Genomic DNA, 18720 nt, shown 5'->3' on the forward strand with positions numbered 1-18720 from the left:
TCACTTGCATCCAATTCATCAAGTGCTGTTTTGTAACAGCCTTTGACATTAAAGAAGTATTCTGGGGCCTTTTTCTTAGAAACAGGAAGTGCTGTTCTGCCAAAAAGTGAATGAACTCTAACCTCCAAAGATTCAAATTCCATTTGAAATGCGGAGGTTAAAGAAGAAGCACAGGATTTGACTTGAAAAAACATGTCTCCCAACCCTTTATTTGTTCAATTTTAGTTGTGGAAAATTACACTGTGAACACTCAGCTGGGTTGTTTTCTTTTCCCTGTTCCCAGAGAGCTGACTGTCAAATCTATGAAGGGAGAGCTTTTGTTTTGAGTAAAGCCGATGTTTCTGAGCCCACAAATGTTTGAGAGGTTGTTAGGGAAATCCTCTTCACCACCAGGAGAGGCTGCATATCTGAAAAAGAGAGAGCATGCTTTCTGATTGAACCCTATTTTATTGCAACCATCAGACGTTTTCTTCTCTCTTCTCTGGGATGGTCAATCAAGCTACATCAGAGAGGTAAATATGAGCAAAATTAGTGTAATTTGCTGTCATTCTCTGGGGATGGAATCTGGGCATATTTTTTCTAAATTTATGTATTTATTTTTCATTTTCCAAAGTGATTACAATGTGCAGCCAAGTTTAAGAATTAGTCTCTGGTTCTCTTGGTACTCAGTGTAAAATCTCAATCCCCACTCCAAAAGTACTGAATCTGAATCTTCAGTTTCAAAAAGATCCCAAGATTTATGTCTAAAGTAATGTTTGAGAAGCAAGTTCTAAAATACACATACCTGAGTCCCACCAGTAGAGATTCTGATTTAACTGAGTCTGATTATTGAGATTTAAAAAAATGTTTAAAGAATGACTGCTCTAAACTACTTTGTAGAATCTCAGGTTCATTGAGTTGAGGAAATTAACTTTCAGAATTTGATTTTAACCTATCTATGACCCAGCAGTGTAGAAAATGAGGGCCAATCATTTCATCACTGTCCATTTCTAGGTTGAGTGGATCATCACCTGGGTTAAGTTGATGAACGTATTCCCAAACTATCACCTCCAAAAAATCTGTCATGTTACTGGAAAACCTGGTAATAGCATTTCATCTCTTGTCTTTCTAGACTTTCTCTTCCCAAATGCAAATATTTATTTAAAGGTAAATTTCCGGATCACTGTGATATAAATAAGAATGCCTGATCACTTTCTTCTGATTCACTGGAGTGGTTATTCTAAACCTGTGGCTTATGGTGCTGGTTAAAATAGTATTTGAGTAGATCTCTGGTTTAGAGAGGAGGGGAAAATGGCAGCCATTCAGAGTCAGTGAATGGGATCTAAAATGTCAGAAGAATAAAGCTCTTTGACAACTTTTCTTTGAGGTATTAGCTGGCTAGAGCTTCAAAGTCTTGGGAGCATTTGCAGTTTTAAGGGATGCCAGAAGTGGGAAGTAGGGAAAAGAGGGATGACATGAGAATATCTGGGTTTTAGGATTAAGAAAATAAAAATAAATGAGAAAACTGGCAGGATGTTGTGATGGAGTCTGGACCATGGGAGGGGTTTCATTAAATTAATAAATAAAAGGGGTAGTAATGTTCCAAAGTAATACTGGGAAGAAACAGAAGGAGAAGAGGATGCTGAAAAATCAACAGCAAAACAATCAACTTGAAAAAGCTTGAACAGATGACCAAAATAATAATAATAATAAAAGTAAAATCAAAGTTGGCTCAAAAAACATATGTATGTTTATAGAAAATATTTAAGGAAAAACAAATAACTGTTGTTTTTATCTGTCATCCTCCACATTTATTCAATCACCATGTTCCATTGAATTTACTCCCTAAATACTTTCAAATTCTCCCACTGGAATATTCCATCTCCCCTGATACCATCTAGGTTTTCTCTTGCAGGCTGGCCTCATTACTCATGATCTACATAGCAGCAAAAATGGCATGGCTGAAGTTCACAATCATTCAAAAGCCATTAATAAGAGAAAGTCTGAGTTCAAGCCCTAAAGACTTGAGTGCTATTTCTCCTGACTGTGTGCACTAACACAGACTTCTGTGTTTGTGCTTCAACTGGGATGGCTCCCTGTCCATTCTTATATCATTCTACTTTCTACCATGAAATAGAGGTTGTTCTGTCTGTCTACATCTTAACTATAAGTCCTCTTCCATGTCATACATCTTGTTGCCTATTGTATTCCTCTTTCACCTCTTCTAAGACTGAATGATATTGTATACTGTTTACGAACTCAGGCTTTGGAGTCAATCTGCAGGAGCTTAATGACATGCTTTAATACCCACAGACTCTCAATTGGGCAAATTGAATTATCTAATCCTTAGTTTCCTCATGTCAAAATTAATAGGCACAGGTATCAGCAGCACCAAACGTATTGGCTTATGTTATTTGTTAATTGGGTCGTTGTGAAGATTAACTGAAATGAATTATTAATAGGTCAATAGGCTGGGCACAGTGGCTCACGTCTATAATCCCAAAACTTGGGGAAGCCAAAGTGGGCGGATCACAAGGTCAAGAGATCGAGATCATCCTGGCCAAAATGGTGAAATCCCGTATCTGCTAAAAATACCAAAATTAGCTGGGCATGGTAACGCATGCCTGTAGTCTCAGCTATTGGGAGGCTGAGGCAGGAGAATTGCTTGAACCAGGGAGGCTGAGGTTGCAGTGAGCTGAGATCACACCACTGCTTTCTAGCCTGGTGACAGAGTGAGACTTCATCTCAAAAAAGAAAAAAAAAAAAAAAAAAAACACAAAACAACAAAAAAGAGCAGGTCAATAGTATAGTGTCTAGGACATAATGAGCCCCTAACAAATGTTTGCTATATATGCGATAGGCAACTCACTGCTTTGAGAAAATTTTGGTAGACCCCCTAGATTTGGTCAGGTTTATTTGTTATTTATTCCTATGGTACTGTGTTTATCTGCTTTATATCTGCCAAAACAAATCTAAATAAGTAATATCTCATGTGATTAATTATTTACTGTTTGTCTCTATTGGTAACACATAAACTACAAGAGGGCAGAAACCTTGTCTATCCTGGTACTTACCTTAGTTCTTTCACAATATTTTACACATAGCATAGACTCATCAGTGAAATAAATGAATGACCACTTCCTGTGACCATGTGAAGGGCTTTTCCAAATTTTCTTTTGATATTCAGTAAAATCCTATGAAATGAGTATTAATATGGAAAAAGGAACTGACAACTTGAAAAATTAAATGATTTTTTCAAAATAGATAATCAAGAATATAAACCAAAGATTTCTGATTTTATATCAACTAAAGTTTGCATATAATAGTCAATACATTTGTTGAAACCAAAAATGCTAAATTAAAAGTAAAGCAATTTGAAATAAGGCCAATCCTGATTTTCCGATTTTTATTGTCATATACTTATGACTTATTCATCCCAAAATACTTATTGGACACCATTTTATATTAGGAGAATTATGCTAGCTTGATATTAGTATTCGAGTAATGAAAAGGATTGAGGCAGTTTCTATGTTCATGGACTTATAGTCTAATGGAGGAGACAGAAAAAAAGTAAATAAGTAGGTAAATAAATTGTGCAGGTGCTGTTTCATGTATACTGGACTCAATAATTAAGACTAGTCCATACACAATGGATAGCTAGGAAAACTGCACAAAATGTAAGAAATAAAATTATTGAGAGTATCATCAAGTTAATATGTCAGCAAACTATTAATACATGAGATTTCAGGGGAAGAAAGATAACCAGGAAAATAAATCTAATATTTATGGACACTTTTCCCTTAGGTGAAAGAGGAAAGCTAAGAAACTAAGAGGTTAGGATATGCTTTCAATACTTTCAGTGGCCTAGATGTGCAGGTGTCTCAGTCCAGGTCTCTCCAAAATGAGACGACAATGGTGAACCTGTAGGTTGTAAGTCTGGATCTGATTTATTTTATCATAGGAGTAAGGGTGCACTAGAATTAGACAGAACTTCATGGGAATTTTAGTTCAATGTTGAATAATCTCACTCTCTGAAATTAGGATTGAAGGGGTCCAGGAATGCTAGTACACTCAAGTACCTGGAAGACGCAAAGAAATACACTATTTTAAGTAAGAGTACAGCATTCTAGGCCTCAAATTATATCTTAAAACAATTTTTCAAATGAAACGTCAAGTACACAATCCAAAATAAACCGTGACCACTAAAAGACAGAAAACATGGTAGTTGGGGGAGAGATGCATACAGAAGAAATAACAAAAAGTAGGGGGGGAAAAAAGGACTTTAAATATTGAAGTTATCAGATTCATACTTTAAAATAATTATGCATAATATGTGCAAGTAAATAAGAGACAAAAGTGAAAATATTGGCACAAAATTGGACACTCCAAAAAGTCTATTGAAAACTCTAAAAATAAAAAATGTAAAAATAATTTAGAATTTAGTGGCTGAGTTTATAGCAGACATGACATAGCTGAAGCTTGAATTAATAAACTGAAAGAGAAGACCAAAGAAAATATGCATTATGAAGACTATGAAAAAGAAATAGATTAAATATGCAGAAGATAGAAAAAGGGACATAATGAATAGTGTAAGATGGTCTGATATAAATGTCAACAAATTAATAAATAGCATCAATAAATATTAATAAATGAATTGATACCTTTGTAAATATCAATAAATGAGTAAAGAGTAAGCATATATTAATAAAAAATTCAAGTACTATGATTGGAAAACTTGACCTAACTGGTATATAACCAACAACATCAAAATGCACAATGATCGAAAATACACAGAAAGATTTGAAATAATTTCACCTTACATTGTGCCATACATTAGTCTCAGCAAATGTCAAAGCGCTAAAAGAATATTGAGTATGTACTCTAACCACAATGCAATTCAGCTGGCAATATGTAGCAAAAATTAATCAGAATATACTGTTTAAAAAATTAAAAAATGAGCTTCAAAAATAAATCATTGATCAATAAATAAATAGGAGGAAAAATAATTTTTGAGTTAATTATATTAAAACATTAATAAATTCATATTTAGAGAAAAATGTGTAGAATTAAACAATGTATTTTTTAAAAGAACAACTGAACATAAAGAAATTAGAAATAGAACAAAAAAGAATCCTAATAGTGTGAAGAAGGAAATGATTAAAATAATGGCAAACATTAATAAAATAAAATACATACATACTAGATAAATTATCTTCAAAGTTTAAAACTCGAAAGACACTTTAAATTCATACCCTCATACAAGAATAACCATGACCAAAAAAATTAAAGTTAGAAATAATAAAGTGGTCCTTAGCATAAATTTTATAAACAGTTAATAGATAATATGATGATAATATGGAAAACTTTATGCAAAATAATTAGAAATATTTGATGATTAAATTTGAAATAATCAAGTTTATAGAAAAATATAAATTTCAAATCAAATCCCAAAAGGAATAGAAAATCAAAATAGTTCTATAGGTACCACTGGTGAATTCTATTAAACATTTAGGAAAGAAACAATGCTAATATGCCACAAATACTTTCAGAAAACTTTAAAAAAGAAACAACTTCAAACTACTTTATGAAGTATCCTTTATATATAAACATAAGCATAGTAGCAAAGAGAGAAATTTTAGCAAATATAGAAAAGATTAATAAAAATCTACAGAAAAATAAGTGTATATGTTTGTGTGTATAAGGTAGCATGACTAATTCAAAATTAGTCTGTACATTTGACTATTTCAAAATATTAAGGCCGGGCGCGGTGGCTCAAGCCTGTAATCCCAGCACTTTGGGAGGCCGAGATGGGCGGATCACGAGGTCAGGAGATCGAGACCATCCTGGCTAACACGGTGAAACCCCGTCTCTACTAAAAAATACAAAAAACTAGCCGGGCGTGGTGGCGGGCGCCTGTAGTCCCAAATACTCGGGAGGCTGAGGCAGGAGAATGGCGTGAACCCGGGAGGCGGAGCTTGCAGTGAGCTGAGATCCGGCCACTGCACTCCAGCCTGGGCGGCAGAGCGAGACTCCGTCTCAAAAAAAAAATAAAAATAAAAATAATCAATGTAATTTACTGTATTAATATAAAAATTGATGAAAATCCTATGATCATCTTACAGTATCTCTTTCATTTTTATTTTTTTCAATCAGTAGCTCTCATTTTAATTATTATTAGGTGCTTCAATTTTTACATGTTGATCATCTCAAACATACTATTTTCTTTTTTTTAACCTTTCTTTGTTTTTGAGACAGAGTCTCCCTCTGTCACCCAGGCTGGAGTGAAGTGGCATGATCTCAACTCACTGCAACCTTCGCTTCCCTGGCTCAAGCAATTCTCCTGCCTCAGCCTCCCATGTAGCTGAGAATAAAGGCGCCTGCCACCACACCACACCTGGCTAGTTTTTGTATTTTTAGTAGAGACAGGGTTTCACCATGTTGGTCAGGCTGGTCTCGAACTCCAGACTCCAAGTGATCCACCCACCTCTGCCTCCCCAAATGCTGGAATTACAGGTGTGAGCCACTGTGCCCAGTCTAACCTTTTTATTACTATTACTATTACTATTATTATTATTATTATAGTTTAAGTTCTAGGGTACATGTGCACAACGTGCAGGTTTGATACATAGGTATACACGTGCCTTATTGGTTTGCCGCACCCATCAACTCATCATTTACATGAGGTATTTCTCCTAATGCTATCCCTCCCCCAGCTCCCCACCCCACGACAGGCCCCAGTGTGTGATGTTCCCTGCCCCATGTCCAAGTGATCTCATTGTTCAATTCCCATCTATGAGTGAGAAAATGCAGTGTTTGGTTTTCTGTTCTTGCGATAGTTTGCTGAGAATGATGGTTTCTAGCTTCATCCATGTCCCTGCAAAGGACATGAACTCATCCTTTTTTATGGCTGCATAGTATTCCATAGTGTATTTGTGCCACATTTTCTTAATCCAGCATATCATCGACGGACATTTGGGTTGGTTCTAAGTCTTTTCTATTGTGAATAGTGCCGCGATAAACATACGTGTGCATGTGTCTTTATAGTAGCATGATTTATGATCATTTGGGTATACACTCAGTAACGGGATTGCTGGCTCAAATGGTAATTCTAGTTCTAGATCCTTGAGGAATCACCACACTGTCTTCCACAATGGTTGAACCAATTTACGCTCCTGCCAAGAGTAAAAGCTTTAAAATTTCTTCACATCCTCTCCAGCATCTGTTGTTTCCTGACTTTTTAATGATTGCCATTCTAACTGGCGTGAGATGGTATCTCATTGTGATTTCGATTTGCATTTCTCTGATGACCAGTGATGATGAGCATTTTTTCATGTGTCTGTTGGCTGCATAGATGCCTTCTTTTGAGAAGTGTCTGTTCATATCTTTTGCCCACTTTTTGATAGGGTTGTTTGTTTTTTTCTCATATATTTGTTTGAGTTCTTTGTAGATTCTGGATATAAGGGCTTTGTCAGATGGGTAGGTTGCAAAAATTTTCTCCCATTCTGTAGGTTGCCTGTTCACTCTGATGGTAGTGTCTTTTGCCATGCAGAAGCTCTTTAGTTTAATTTGAACTCATTTGTCTATTTTGGCTTTTGTTGCCACTGCTTTTGGTGTTTTAGTCATGAAGTTCTTGCCCATGCCTATGTCCTGAATGATATTGCCTAGGTTTTCTTCCAGGGTTTCTATGGTTTTAGGTCTAACATGTAAGTCTTTAATCCATCTTGAATTAATTTTTGTATAAGGTGTAAGGAAGGGATCCAGATTCAGCTTTCTACATATGGCTAACCAGTTTTCCCAGCACCATTTACTAAATAGGGAATTCTTCCCCATTTCTTATTTTTGTCAGGTTTGTCAAAGATCAGATGGTTGTAGATGTGTGGCATTATTTGTGAGGCCTCTGTTCTGTTCCATTGGTCTATATATCTGTTCGGTAACAGTACCATGCTGTTTTGGTTGCTGTAGCCTTGTAGTATAGTTTGAAGTCAGGTAGTGTGATGCCACCAGCTTTGTTCTTTTTGATTAGGATTGTCTTGGCAATGCAGTTTTTGTTCCATATGAACTTTAATGTAGTTTTTTTTTTTTTCCAATTCTGTGAAGAAAGTCATTGGTAGCTTGATGGGGATGGCATTGAATCTATAAATTACTTTGGGCAGTATGGCCATTTTCACAATACTGATTCTTCCTATCCATAAGCATGGAATATTCTTCCATTTGTTTGTGTCCTCTTTTATTTCATTGAGCAGTGACTTGTAGTTGTCCTTGAAGAGGTCCTTCACATCCCTTATAAGTTGGATTCCTAGGTATTTTATTCTCTTTGTAGCAATTGTGAATGGGAGTTCACTCATGATTTGGCTCTCTGTTTGTCTGTTAATAGTGTATAGGAATGCTTGTGATTTTTGCACATTGATTTTGTATCTTGAGACTGCTGAAGTTGCTTTTCAGCTTAAGGAGATTTGGGGCTGAGACAATGGGGTTTTCTAAATATACAATCATGTCATCTGCAAACAGGGACAATTTGACTTCTTCATTTCCAAACTGAATACCCTTTATTTCTTCTCTTGCCTGATTGCGCTGGCTAGAACTTCCAACATTATGTTGAATAGGAGTTGTGAGATAGTGCATTCCTGTCTTGTGCTGGTTTTCAAAGGGAATGCTTCCACTTTTTGCTCATTCAGTATGATATTGGCTGTGGATTTGTCATAAATAGCTCTTACTATTTTGAGATACGCTCCATCAATACCTAGTTTTTTGAGAGTTTTTAGCATGAAGGGTGGTTGAATTTTGTCAAAGGGCTTTTCTGCATCTATTGAGATAATTATGTGGTTTTTGTTGTTGGTTCTGTTTATGAGATAGATTATGTTTATTGATTTGCATTTGTTGAACCAGCCTTTCATCCCAGGGATGAAGTCGACTTGATCGTGGTGGATAAGTTTTTTTTGATGTGCTGCTGGACTTGGTTTGCCATTATTTTATTGAGGATTTTTGCATCAATGTTCAGCAGGGATATTGGCCTAAAATTCTCTTTTTTTGTTGTGTCTCTGCCAGGCTTTGGTATCAGGAGATGCTGGCCTCATAAAATGAGTTAGGAAGGATTCCCTCTTTTTCTATTGATTGGAATAGTTTCAGAAAGAATGGTACCATCTCCTCTTTGTACCTCTGGTAGAATTTAGCTGTGAATTTGTCTGGTCTTGGATTTTTTTTTTTTTTTTTTTTGGTTGGTAGGCTATTAATTATTGTCTCAATTTCAGAGCCTGTTATTGGTCTATTCAGAGATACACCTTCTTCCTGGTTTAGTCTTGGGAGCCTATTTGTGTACAGGAATTTATGCATTTCTTCTAGATTTTCTAGCTTATTTGCATAGAGGTGTTTACAGTGTTCTCTGATGGTAGTTTGTATTTCTGTGGGATCAGTGGTGATATCCCCTTTTTCATTTTTTATTGCGTCAGTTTGATTCTTCTCTCTTTTCTTCTTTGTTAGTCTTACTAGCAGTCTATCAATTTTGTTGATCTTTTCAAAAAACCAGCTCCTGGATTCATCGATTTTTTGAAGGGTTTTTTGTGTCTCAATCTCTTTCAGTTCTGCTCTGATCTTAGTTATTTCTTGCCTTCTGCTAGCTTTTGAATTTGTTTGCTCTTGCTTCTCTAGTTCTTTTAATAGTGGTGTTAGGATGTCGATTTTAGATCTTTCCTGTTTTCACTTGTGGGCATTTAGTGCTATAAATTTCCCTCTACACACTGCTTTAAATGTGTCCCAGAGATTCTGGTACATTGAGTCTTTGCTCTCATTGGTTTCAAAGAACATCTTTATGTCTGCCTTCATTTCGTTATTTACCCAGTAGTCATTCAGGAGTAGTTGTTCAGTTTCCATGTACTTGTGCTGTTTTGAGTGAGTTGCTTAGTCTTGAATTCTAATTTGATTGCACTGTGGTCTGAGAGACAGTTTGTTGTGATTTCTGTGATTTCTGTTCTTTTACATTTGTTGAGGAGTGCTTTACTTCCAATTTTAGAACAAGTGTGATGTGGTGCTGAGAAGAATGTAGATTCTGTTGATTTGGGATGGAGAGTTCTGTAGATGTCTATCAGATTTGCTTGTTGCAGAGCTGAGCTCAGGTCCTGGATATCTTTGTTAACCTTCTGTCTTGTTACTCTGTCTAATATTGACAGTGGGATGTTAAAGTCTCCAATTATTATTGTGTGGGAGTCTAATTCTCTTTGTAGGACCTAAGGACTTGCTTTATGAATCTGGGTGCTACTTTATTGGGTGCATATATATTTAGGATACTTAGTTCTTCTTGTTGAATTGATCCCTTTACCATTATGTAATGGCCTTCTTTGTCTCTTTTGATCTTTGTTGGCTTAAACTGTTTTATCAGAGACTAGGATTGCAATCCCTGCTTTTTTGTTTGTTTGTTTGTTTTTGCTTTCCATGTGATTTGCAGATTTTCCTCCATCCCTTTATTTTGAGCCTGTGTGTTTTTGCATGTGAGATGGGTCTCCTGAGTACAGCACACTGGTGGGTCTTGACTCTATCCAATTTGTCATTCTGTGTCTTTTAATTGGGGCACTTAGCCCATTTACATTTAAAGTTAATATTGTTATGTGTGAATTTGATCCCATCATTATGTTGTTCATTAGTTATTTTGCCCATTAATTGATGTAGTTTCTTCATAGTATCGATGGTCTTTACAATCTGGCATGTTTTTGTAGTGGCTGTTAGTGGTCGTTTCTTTCCATGTTCATTGTTTCCTTCAGGAACTCTTGTAAGGCAGGCCTGGTAGTGACACAACCTCTCAGCATTTGCTTGTCTGTAAAGGATTTTATTTCTCCTTCACTTATGAAGCTTAGTTTCTTCATAAGCTTAGTTTCTTCATAAATTCAGAGTTGAAAATTCTTTTCTTTAAGAATATTGAATATTGGCACCCACTCTCTTCTGGCTTGTAGGGTTTCTGCTGAAAGATTCACTGTTAGTCTGATGAGCTTCCCTTTGTGGGTAACTCGACGTTTCTCTCTGGCTGCCCTTAACATTTTTTCCTTCATTTCAACCTTGGTGAATATGACAGTTACGTGTCTTGGGGTTGCTCTTCTCGAGCAGAATCTTTGTGGTGTCCCCTGTATTTCCTGAATTTGAATGTTCACCTGCCTTGCTAGGTTAGGGAAATTCTCCTGGATAATATCCTGAAGAGTGTTTTCTAATTTGGTTCCATTCTCTCCATCACTTTCAGGTACACCAATCAAACATAGATTTGGTCTTTTCATGCATTCCCATATTTCTTGGAGGCTTTGTTCATTTCTGTTTACTCTGTTTTCTCTAAACTTCCCTTATCACTTTATTTCATTAGTTTGATCTTCAATCACTGATACCTTTCTTCCACTTGATTGAATCGGCTACTGATGCTTGTGCATGCATCACGAAGTTCCGTGCCGTAGTTTTCAGCTCCATCAGGTCATTTAAGGTCTTCTCTACACTGTTTATTCTAGTTAGCCATTTGTCTAATCTTTTTTCAAGGTTTTTAGCTTCCTTGTGATGGGTTCGAACATCCTCCTTTAGCTCGGAGAAGTTTGTTATTACTGACCTTCTGAAGCCTACTTCTGTCAATTTGTCAAAATCACTCTCCGTCCAGCTTTGTTCCATTGCTGGCAAGGAGCTGCAATCCTTTGGAGGGGAAGAGGTGCCCTGATTTTTAGAATTTTCAGCTTTTCTGTTCTCGTTTCTCTGCATCTTTGTGGTTTTATCTACCTTTGGTCTTTGATGGTGGTGACCTACAGATAGGATTTTGGTGTAGATGACCTTTTTGTTGATGTTGATGCTATCCCTTTCTGTTTGTTAGTTTTCCTTCTAACAGTCAGGTCCATCAGCTGCAAGTCTGTTGGAGTTTGCTGAAGTCCACTTCAGACCCTGTTTGCCTGGGTATCACCAGTGGAGGCTGCAGAACAGCAAATATTGCTGCCTAATCCTTCCTCTGGAAGCTTGTTCCAGAGGGGCAGATGCCTATATAAGGTGTCTGTCGCCCCCTACTGGGAGGTATCTCCCAGTGAGGTTACACGGGGGTGTCAGGGACCCACTTGAGGAGGCAGTCTGTCGGTTCTCAGAGCTCAAACGCCATGCTGGGAGAACCATTCCTCTCTTCAGAGCTGTCAGACAGGGACATTTAAGTCTGCAGAAGTTTTCTGCTGCGTTTTGTTCAGCTATGCCCTGCCCACAGAGGTGGAATCTAGAGGCAGTAGGCCTTGTTGAGCTGTGGTGGGCTCTGCCCAGTTCAAGCTTCCTGGACTCTTTGTTTGCCTACTCAAGCCTCAGCAATGGTGGACGCCACTCCTCCAGCCAGTATGCCACCTTGCAGCCTGGCAGATCAATCTCAGACTGCTGCGCTAGCAGTGAACAAGGCTCTGTGGGGGTGGGACCCGCCAAGCCAGGCACAGGAGAGAATCACCTTGTCTGTCAGTTGCTAAGACCCTGGGAAAAGTGCAGTATTTTGGCGGGGGTGTTCCGTTTTTCCAGGTAGTCTGTCACAGCTTCCCTTGGCTAGGAAAGGGAAATCCCCAGACCCCTTGTGCTTCCTGGGTGAGGCGACGCCCCACCCTGCTTCAGCTCACCCTCTGTGGGCTGCACCCACTGTCCAATCAGTCCCAGTGAGATGAACCCTTGTTCATCTGAGGTACCTCAGTTGGAAATGCAGAAATCACCCATCTTCCGCGGTGATCGCACTGAGAGCTGCAGACTGGAGCTGTTCCTATTTGGCCATCTTGGAACACCCCTAAAGTATTTTTAAAATAATTTCATCTCACAGTAATGATTTAAAAAATGCTACTAGCATCCTAAATTCAGAAGAAAATTACATTAATCTGATAAAATATAAGTAGAAAAAACATTTACAACCACCATCATGTATAATAATAAAATGTTGAATGACAAGAATTCCCAGTACAGATGCTTTCACTCAATATTGTTCTGGAAATCTTAGTACAAAAATAAAACAATAAATAACTTTGTCAGGATGAGAAAACATAAATAAAAGCCAAGGAGTTTGAGATCTGCCTGGGCAATATAGGGAGACCTCATTTCAACAAAAAGAAAAAAAAGGTAGCCAGGCATAGTGATGCACACTTATAGTCCTAGCTACTCGAGGGACTTAGGTGGGAGGATTGCTTGAGTACAAAAGATCAAGGCTGCAGTGAGCCAAGATCATGCCACAGCACTCCAGCCTGGGCAACATGGCGAGACTTTGTCTCAAAACAAAGTCATTATTTGCAGAAGATATAATCCACAAGAAAATCCACCAGAATCTACAGATAAGTTATCAGAACTGACACATTAGTATAGCAAGATTGGTAGTTACAAAGTCAATATTTTTTTTTAAATTTGTATTTTTATATTCAAGCAATGAAAAATAAGAAGGTGTGATCTTTAAATGTCATTTATAATAAAAAAATCAAATGCTTAAAAATAAATTTAACAGAATACATGCAAGACTTATAAACAGAAAACTATAAAAATAGTATTGACACAAAAACCTTAATAAATAGGAGACAAATCATAGTAATAGGATGAAAAATGTGAATTATATCTGAATCAATCTATGAATTTGATTCAGTATCAATCAAAATTGTGAAAATTTGCTTTTTCTTCTGAGATGTGTGTGTGTATGTGTGTGTATGTGTGTCTTATAACTTAATGAACTGATTCTAAAATGTATGTGATAATGGAAAGAGCCAACAAGATTTGAAGAAGCCTTTAAGAAGGAAAAATTGAGTGAATGCATGTTATATTAGATATCAATACTTATAAATCTATAGAAATTAGATCATCATAGAGTTAAGCTAAGAATAGACAAAAGGCCAAATGAATGGAGTCTAGAAACAGGCCCATGACAATATGGACCTACAGTGACAGTCATGACACTAGAGAAGTGTAAAATGAACAGTCTTTCAATGAATATGATTGGATAATCAACTATTCCTATGAAAAAATAATAAAACTGACCCCTACTCATACATTCACAAATATCAAATATAGGTTTATTGTCAATCTAAATGAAAAAGAAAAAATGATGAAATTTCTAGAAGATAATATGGCAGAATACAGGGCACTAAAATAATCACAGAGGAAAAACTAATAAAATTAACTTTATCAGAATAAAGAATATTTATACATATGTTCATCAGAGAAGATTTAATGATGGACAAGAGAAGCCACAAAAAGGGAAAATATTAATAATGCTTTTAACCTACAATTCTGAAGGAATTATCCAAGTGTAGGAGCTACTCCTAGCTGAAAAGTAACCTTGGTGTATTTTAAGAATGTTAGTAACCTGAGCCATATGAAAGGGAGCATGATATATAACAAGACTCTAGCTTAGATAAATGAATGGTAAAGGCCTACATTAGAATTTCTAAGGGCACAGAACTAGAGATTTCCAGATAAAAGTAATATACGATGATGTCAGTGGGTGCAGACCTGAAACTGGAAGGGGTGGGAGATGTTGAGACAGTTAAAGTATCTCTGCCACCAGAGGCTGAAAATTAGAGAAGCCCCTAAAATGCCCATTGCAGCAATAACTTAAGTAACATGTGGTCAATCCCCAGAGCTTGTTTAGGGCAAGGAGTAAAGAAATAGTCTCACATACCAAAAAATATTTCTACAGAATGATTTTTCTAGATAGGCTGTACCAGGACCCAACTCGTCAGGAGTCAAATATGAACCAGGAGTCTGAATACCTCACAATTTATGTCACTTGTCATCACAGAATCAGAAAACTGCAATTCGCTTTGATGTTTTCCTTTATTATTTTTTTTTCCATAGCATCTTAGCAAGTTTTATTTTAAATGCTTTTGCTTAAAAACAAAAAGAAAAGGAAAAAGAAATATTTTATCAAAGATAATTAATGTGAGGATTTGGGGGAGAAGAAGAAAACAAATCTGCCTACATTTTTTCAGAAGAGCTACAGTAGGTACAGCACCCTGGAGACGCACCAAAGTCATGCCAGTTGGAGAAATGGGAGAGTGACAGAACCGAGGCTGTGAGTGGGATGAGTTCCCCACATCAAAGGCAGTCCTAGGAATAACTAAGATGGCTATTTATGTTTCTCTCTCTCCCTCTCTCTCTCTCTCTCTCTACATATATATAGAGAGAGACATATCTGTGCCCTTAGCAATTCTAATGTAGGCCTTTACCATTCATTTATCTAAGCTAGAATCTTGTTATATATCATGCTCCCTTTCATATGGCTCAGGTTACTAACATTCTTAAAATACACCAAGGTTACTTTTCAGCTAGGAGTAGCTGCTGCCCTTGGAAATCTCTCTCTCTCTATATATATATATATACACACACACACACACACACACACACACACACACACATATATATATATGATTAGGAATCAGAATGTTAAAAATTCCCCAAGTGCTCCTTATCTCAGACCCAGAATTATTCTCAATCTCTTTCATGACTGTCATGATTGCCTGTTCATGGCCTAGTCTGGAGAAGTGTTCTGGGAAGCTGGAAAGTATGGCTATTGTGTATCTGAAAGGCATATTCAAGGCTTAATCTTTGGTAAGCGAGAGTGTTCAGATAAGTCTGCAGCTGGGAAGAGGCACCACTGGAAGATAGATAAGGTAAAAGGTTCTTGAGGCAGCTCTAAAAACCATCTTTTGTCCAGTTGGGTCCCTGGCCTTTATGTTTTATATAGGTCCCTGGCCTATGTATTTTTACAATATGATCATTAGGGTTAGGGAATAAGGTTGACCAAGATTTCCCAGACATTTGAGTATAGATGAGTGCATAGCAGTATGCAGAGGGTCTATGAAGATACCCTAGATATTTTGGACTATAAGCAGTTACTTTGTGTTAGCATCAATGGATTATATTAAGCTAAAAGGATGATTTAGCCACAAAATTGAACTAGTGAAAAAAATTAGGGGAACTATTCCATTTACAATTCCGTCAAAAATAAATAAACCAATAAGCTACTGGGAGTAAATGTGACCAAGGAAGTGAAAGAGCTTTATACCAGAAACAATAAACATTGAGGAAATAAATTAAAGATTACACAAATATATTAATAAATGGAAAGACATCCTGTTTTCATGGATTCAATTAATATTTAAATGTCCATACTGCCCAAAGGGATCCAGAGATTCAGTGCAATCCTTCTTAAAATTCTAATGTCATTCTTCATAGATATAGGGGAAAAATATCCTAAAATTTTGCTTGCTTGGGCACCACATCTACTAAAATTGGAACAATATAGAAAAGATTAGCATGGCTCCTGTGCAAGGATGATATGCAAATTCATAAAGCATTGCACACTTTTTATAGTAATACTATTCACAATAGCAAAGACATGGAATCTACCCAGGTTTCCATCAACAGTGGATTGGATTTTTTAAAATGTAGTAAATACACTCCATGGAATACTATGCAGCTAAAAAAAAGAACACCATCATATCCTTTGCAGTAACATGAACACAGCTGCAGGCCATTATCTTAAGTGAATTAACACAGAAACAGCAAACCAAAAACTGCATGTTTTTACTTATGAGTGCGAGCTAGACATTGGGTACACACAGACAAAAAGGTGGGAGCAATAAACACTGAGGATTCTAACAGTGGAGAGAGAGAGAAGGGGGAAAGATTGGAAAACTACCTATCAGATACTATGTTCACTGCTTGGATGTTAGGATCATTAGAAGTCCAAACCTCAGCATCAGGTAATATACCCATGGATGAACTCTGCACACGTACCCCCCTCCCATGGAAGAACTCTGCACATGTACCCCTTGAATGTGGAATAAAATGAAAATTTTAATCCTAAAATTTTCATGGAACCACAAAAGATCCCAAATAACCAATGAAATCTTGTCCAAAATGTGCATAGGTGGAGGCATCCCACTACTAGGTTTCAAAATATATTACAAAACTATAGTAATCAAGGCAGCATGGTAATGGCATAAAAACAGATATACTGACCAATGGAATAGGATAGAGAGCCCAGAAATAAATCCACATATCTATGTTCTAGACCTAAAACTATGAAACTGCTAGAAGATAACATAGGGGAAAAGCTCTATGACATTGATCTGGAAAGTGATTTCTTGGATAGCACTCCTAAAGCCCAAGCAATAGAAGCAAAAGTATATTAATGGCATTACATCAGACTAAAAAGTTTCTACACAGCAAAGGAAACAATATAGTGATGAGACAGCCCATGGATTGTGAGAAACTATTTGTCAATCATACTTTGATTAGGGGCTAATCTCCAAAATATATGAGAAACTCAGACTACTCAATAACAAGGAAACAAATAACCCTACTAAAAAATAGGCAAAGGACTTGAATAGACATTTGTCAAAAGAAGATATACAAAAGGCCAATAGATACATAAAAAAGTCAAACATCTCTAATCATCAAAGAAATGCAAATTAAAACCATAGTGAGATATCACCTTACCTCACACCTATTACATAGGTTATTATTTAAAGAATAAAAGATAACAAGTGCTGGCAAGGATGTGGAGAAAAAGGAATCCTGTTGTTGGTATTGTAAATTAGCACAACCATTTTGGAAACCAATATGAAGTTCCTCAAAAAACTAAAAATAAGATTATCATATTCAGCAATTCCACTTCTGGGTACATACCAAAGGGAATTTAAATCAGTAAGTTGAAGATATGTCTGTATACCAAATGACGATATGCCTTATTCCTAATAGCCAAGATATAAAAACAATCATCAAATGTATCAGCAAACAAATGGGTTTTTAAAATTTGATGTATATATACACTGTGGGATACTATTCAACATTAAAAAAAGAAAAAATTTCATCTTGACATTTATGACAACATGGATGAACCTGCAGGACATTATGTTAAGTGAAATAAGTCAGGCACACAAACACATACTGTATTATTTCACTTATACGTGGAATCTTAAAAAGTCGAGCTCATAGAAGTAGAGAGTAGAATGGCAGTTACCAGAGGTTGAGGGGCAGGGAGGATGGACAGGGAAAGGCAAGAAGTTAAGAGACATGGAGAAGACTATGGGAGAATGGAGGTGAAGACTGGAGTTATGAGACTGCAGGGCAACTACCAGAAGGTGGAAGAGGCAAAGGAAGGCTTCTTCCCTAGAGCTTTCATAGGGATTAGAGCTTTCATAGGGAGCATGAACCTGTGTATACCTTAATATTGATATCTAACTTCTAGAACTATGAGAGTATACATTTCTGTTTTAAGTTACCCCAGTTTTTGGCAATTTGTTACAGCAGCTCTACGAAACTAATATACAGGTCAATTGGTAACACATCTTGCTGTGTCTAGATTAATGCCTCAGTTCACGTGGAAAGGTCATGTGGTTAGCCATGAAAATTACGCTGAAGGCAAAGATGAAGATATAAAAGTTGGTGCTGAGATTTATGAGGATACTTTGTCCATTTTACTTTTGAGATTGCATTCTCCACCTGTAGATATTCTGAATTTTCTAGGCCAGACATAATACAGTTCACTTCTAATTAGGTAAAAATCACCTCATAAAATACAGCACTGCCTTTTCTGTATTTTGTCAATATCACTCCCAGAACTTTGTTTTATATGTATTATGTAGATTTACAAAATAGTGAAAATTATCAACATCTCTGAGAATGGTAAGTCTATGGGTTTTTTCCTTAGCATCTTTTAGGATTAGTATAATGCCTGATTCATTATACTCATCTCAATATCCAATTAAAGTTTAGTGAATGAATCCGTTT

At 36.6% G+C, this 18720-nt stretch overlaps 1 non-coding gene across 1 annotated transcript; it reads left to right on the forward strand.

Annotated features, from left to right (window-relative positions):
- The first annotated feature begins 16188 nt into the window (after positions 1 to 16188).
- LOC123570170 (U6 spliceosomal RNA) lies at positions 16189 to 16291 on the forward strand. The gene has a single exon (XR_006694162.1). It is a non-coding gene; the product is annotated as a U6 spliceosomal RNA (small nuclear RNA).
- The last annotated feature ends 2429 nt before the right edge of the window (positions 16292 to 18720 follow it).

This window comes from Macaca fascicularis, chromosome 18 (assembly GCF_037993035.2).
Source record: "Macaca fascicularis isolate 582-1 chromosome 18, T2T-MFA8v1.1".
NCBI classification, from domain to species: Eukaryota; Metazoa; Chordata; class Mammalia; order Primates; family Cercopithecidae; genus Macaca; species Macaca fascicularis.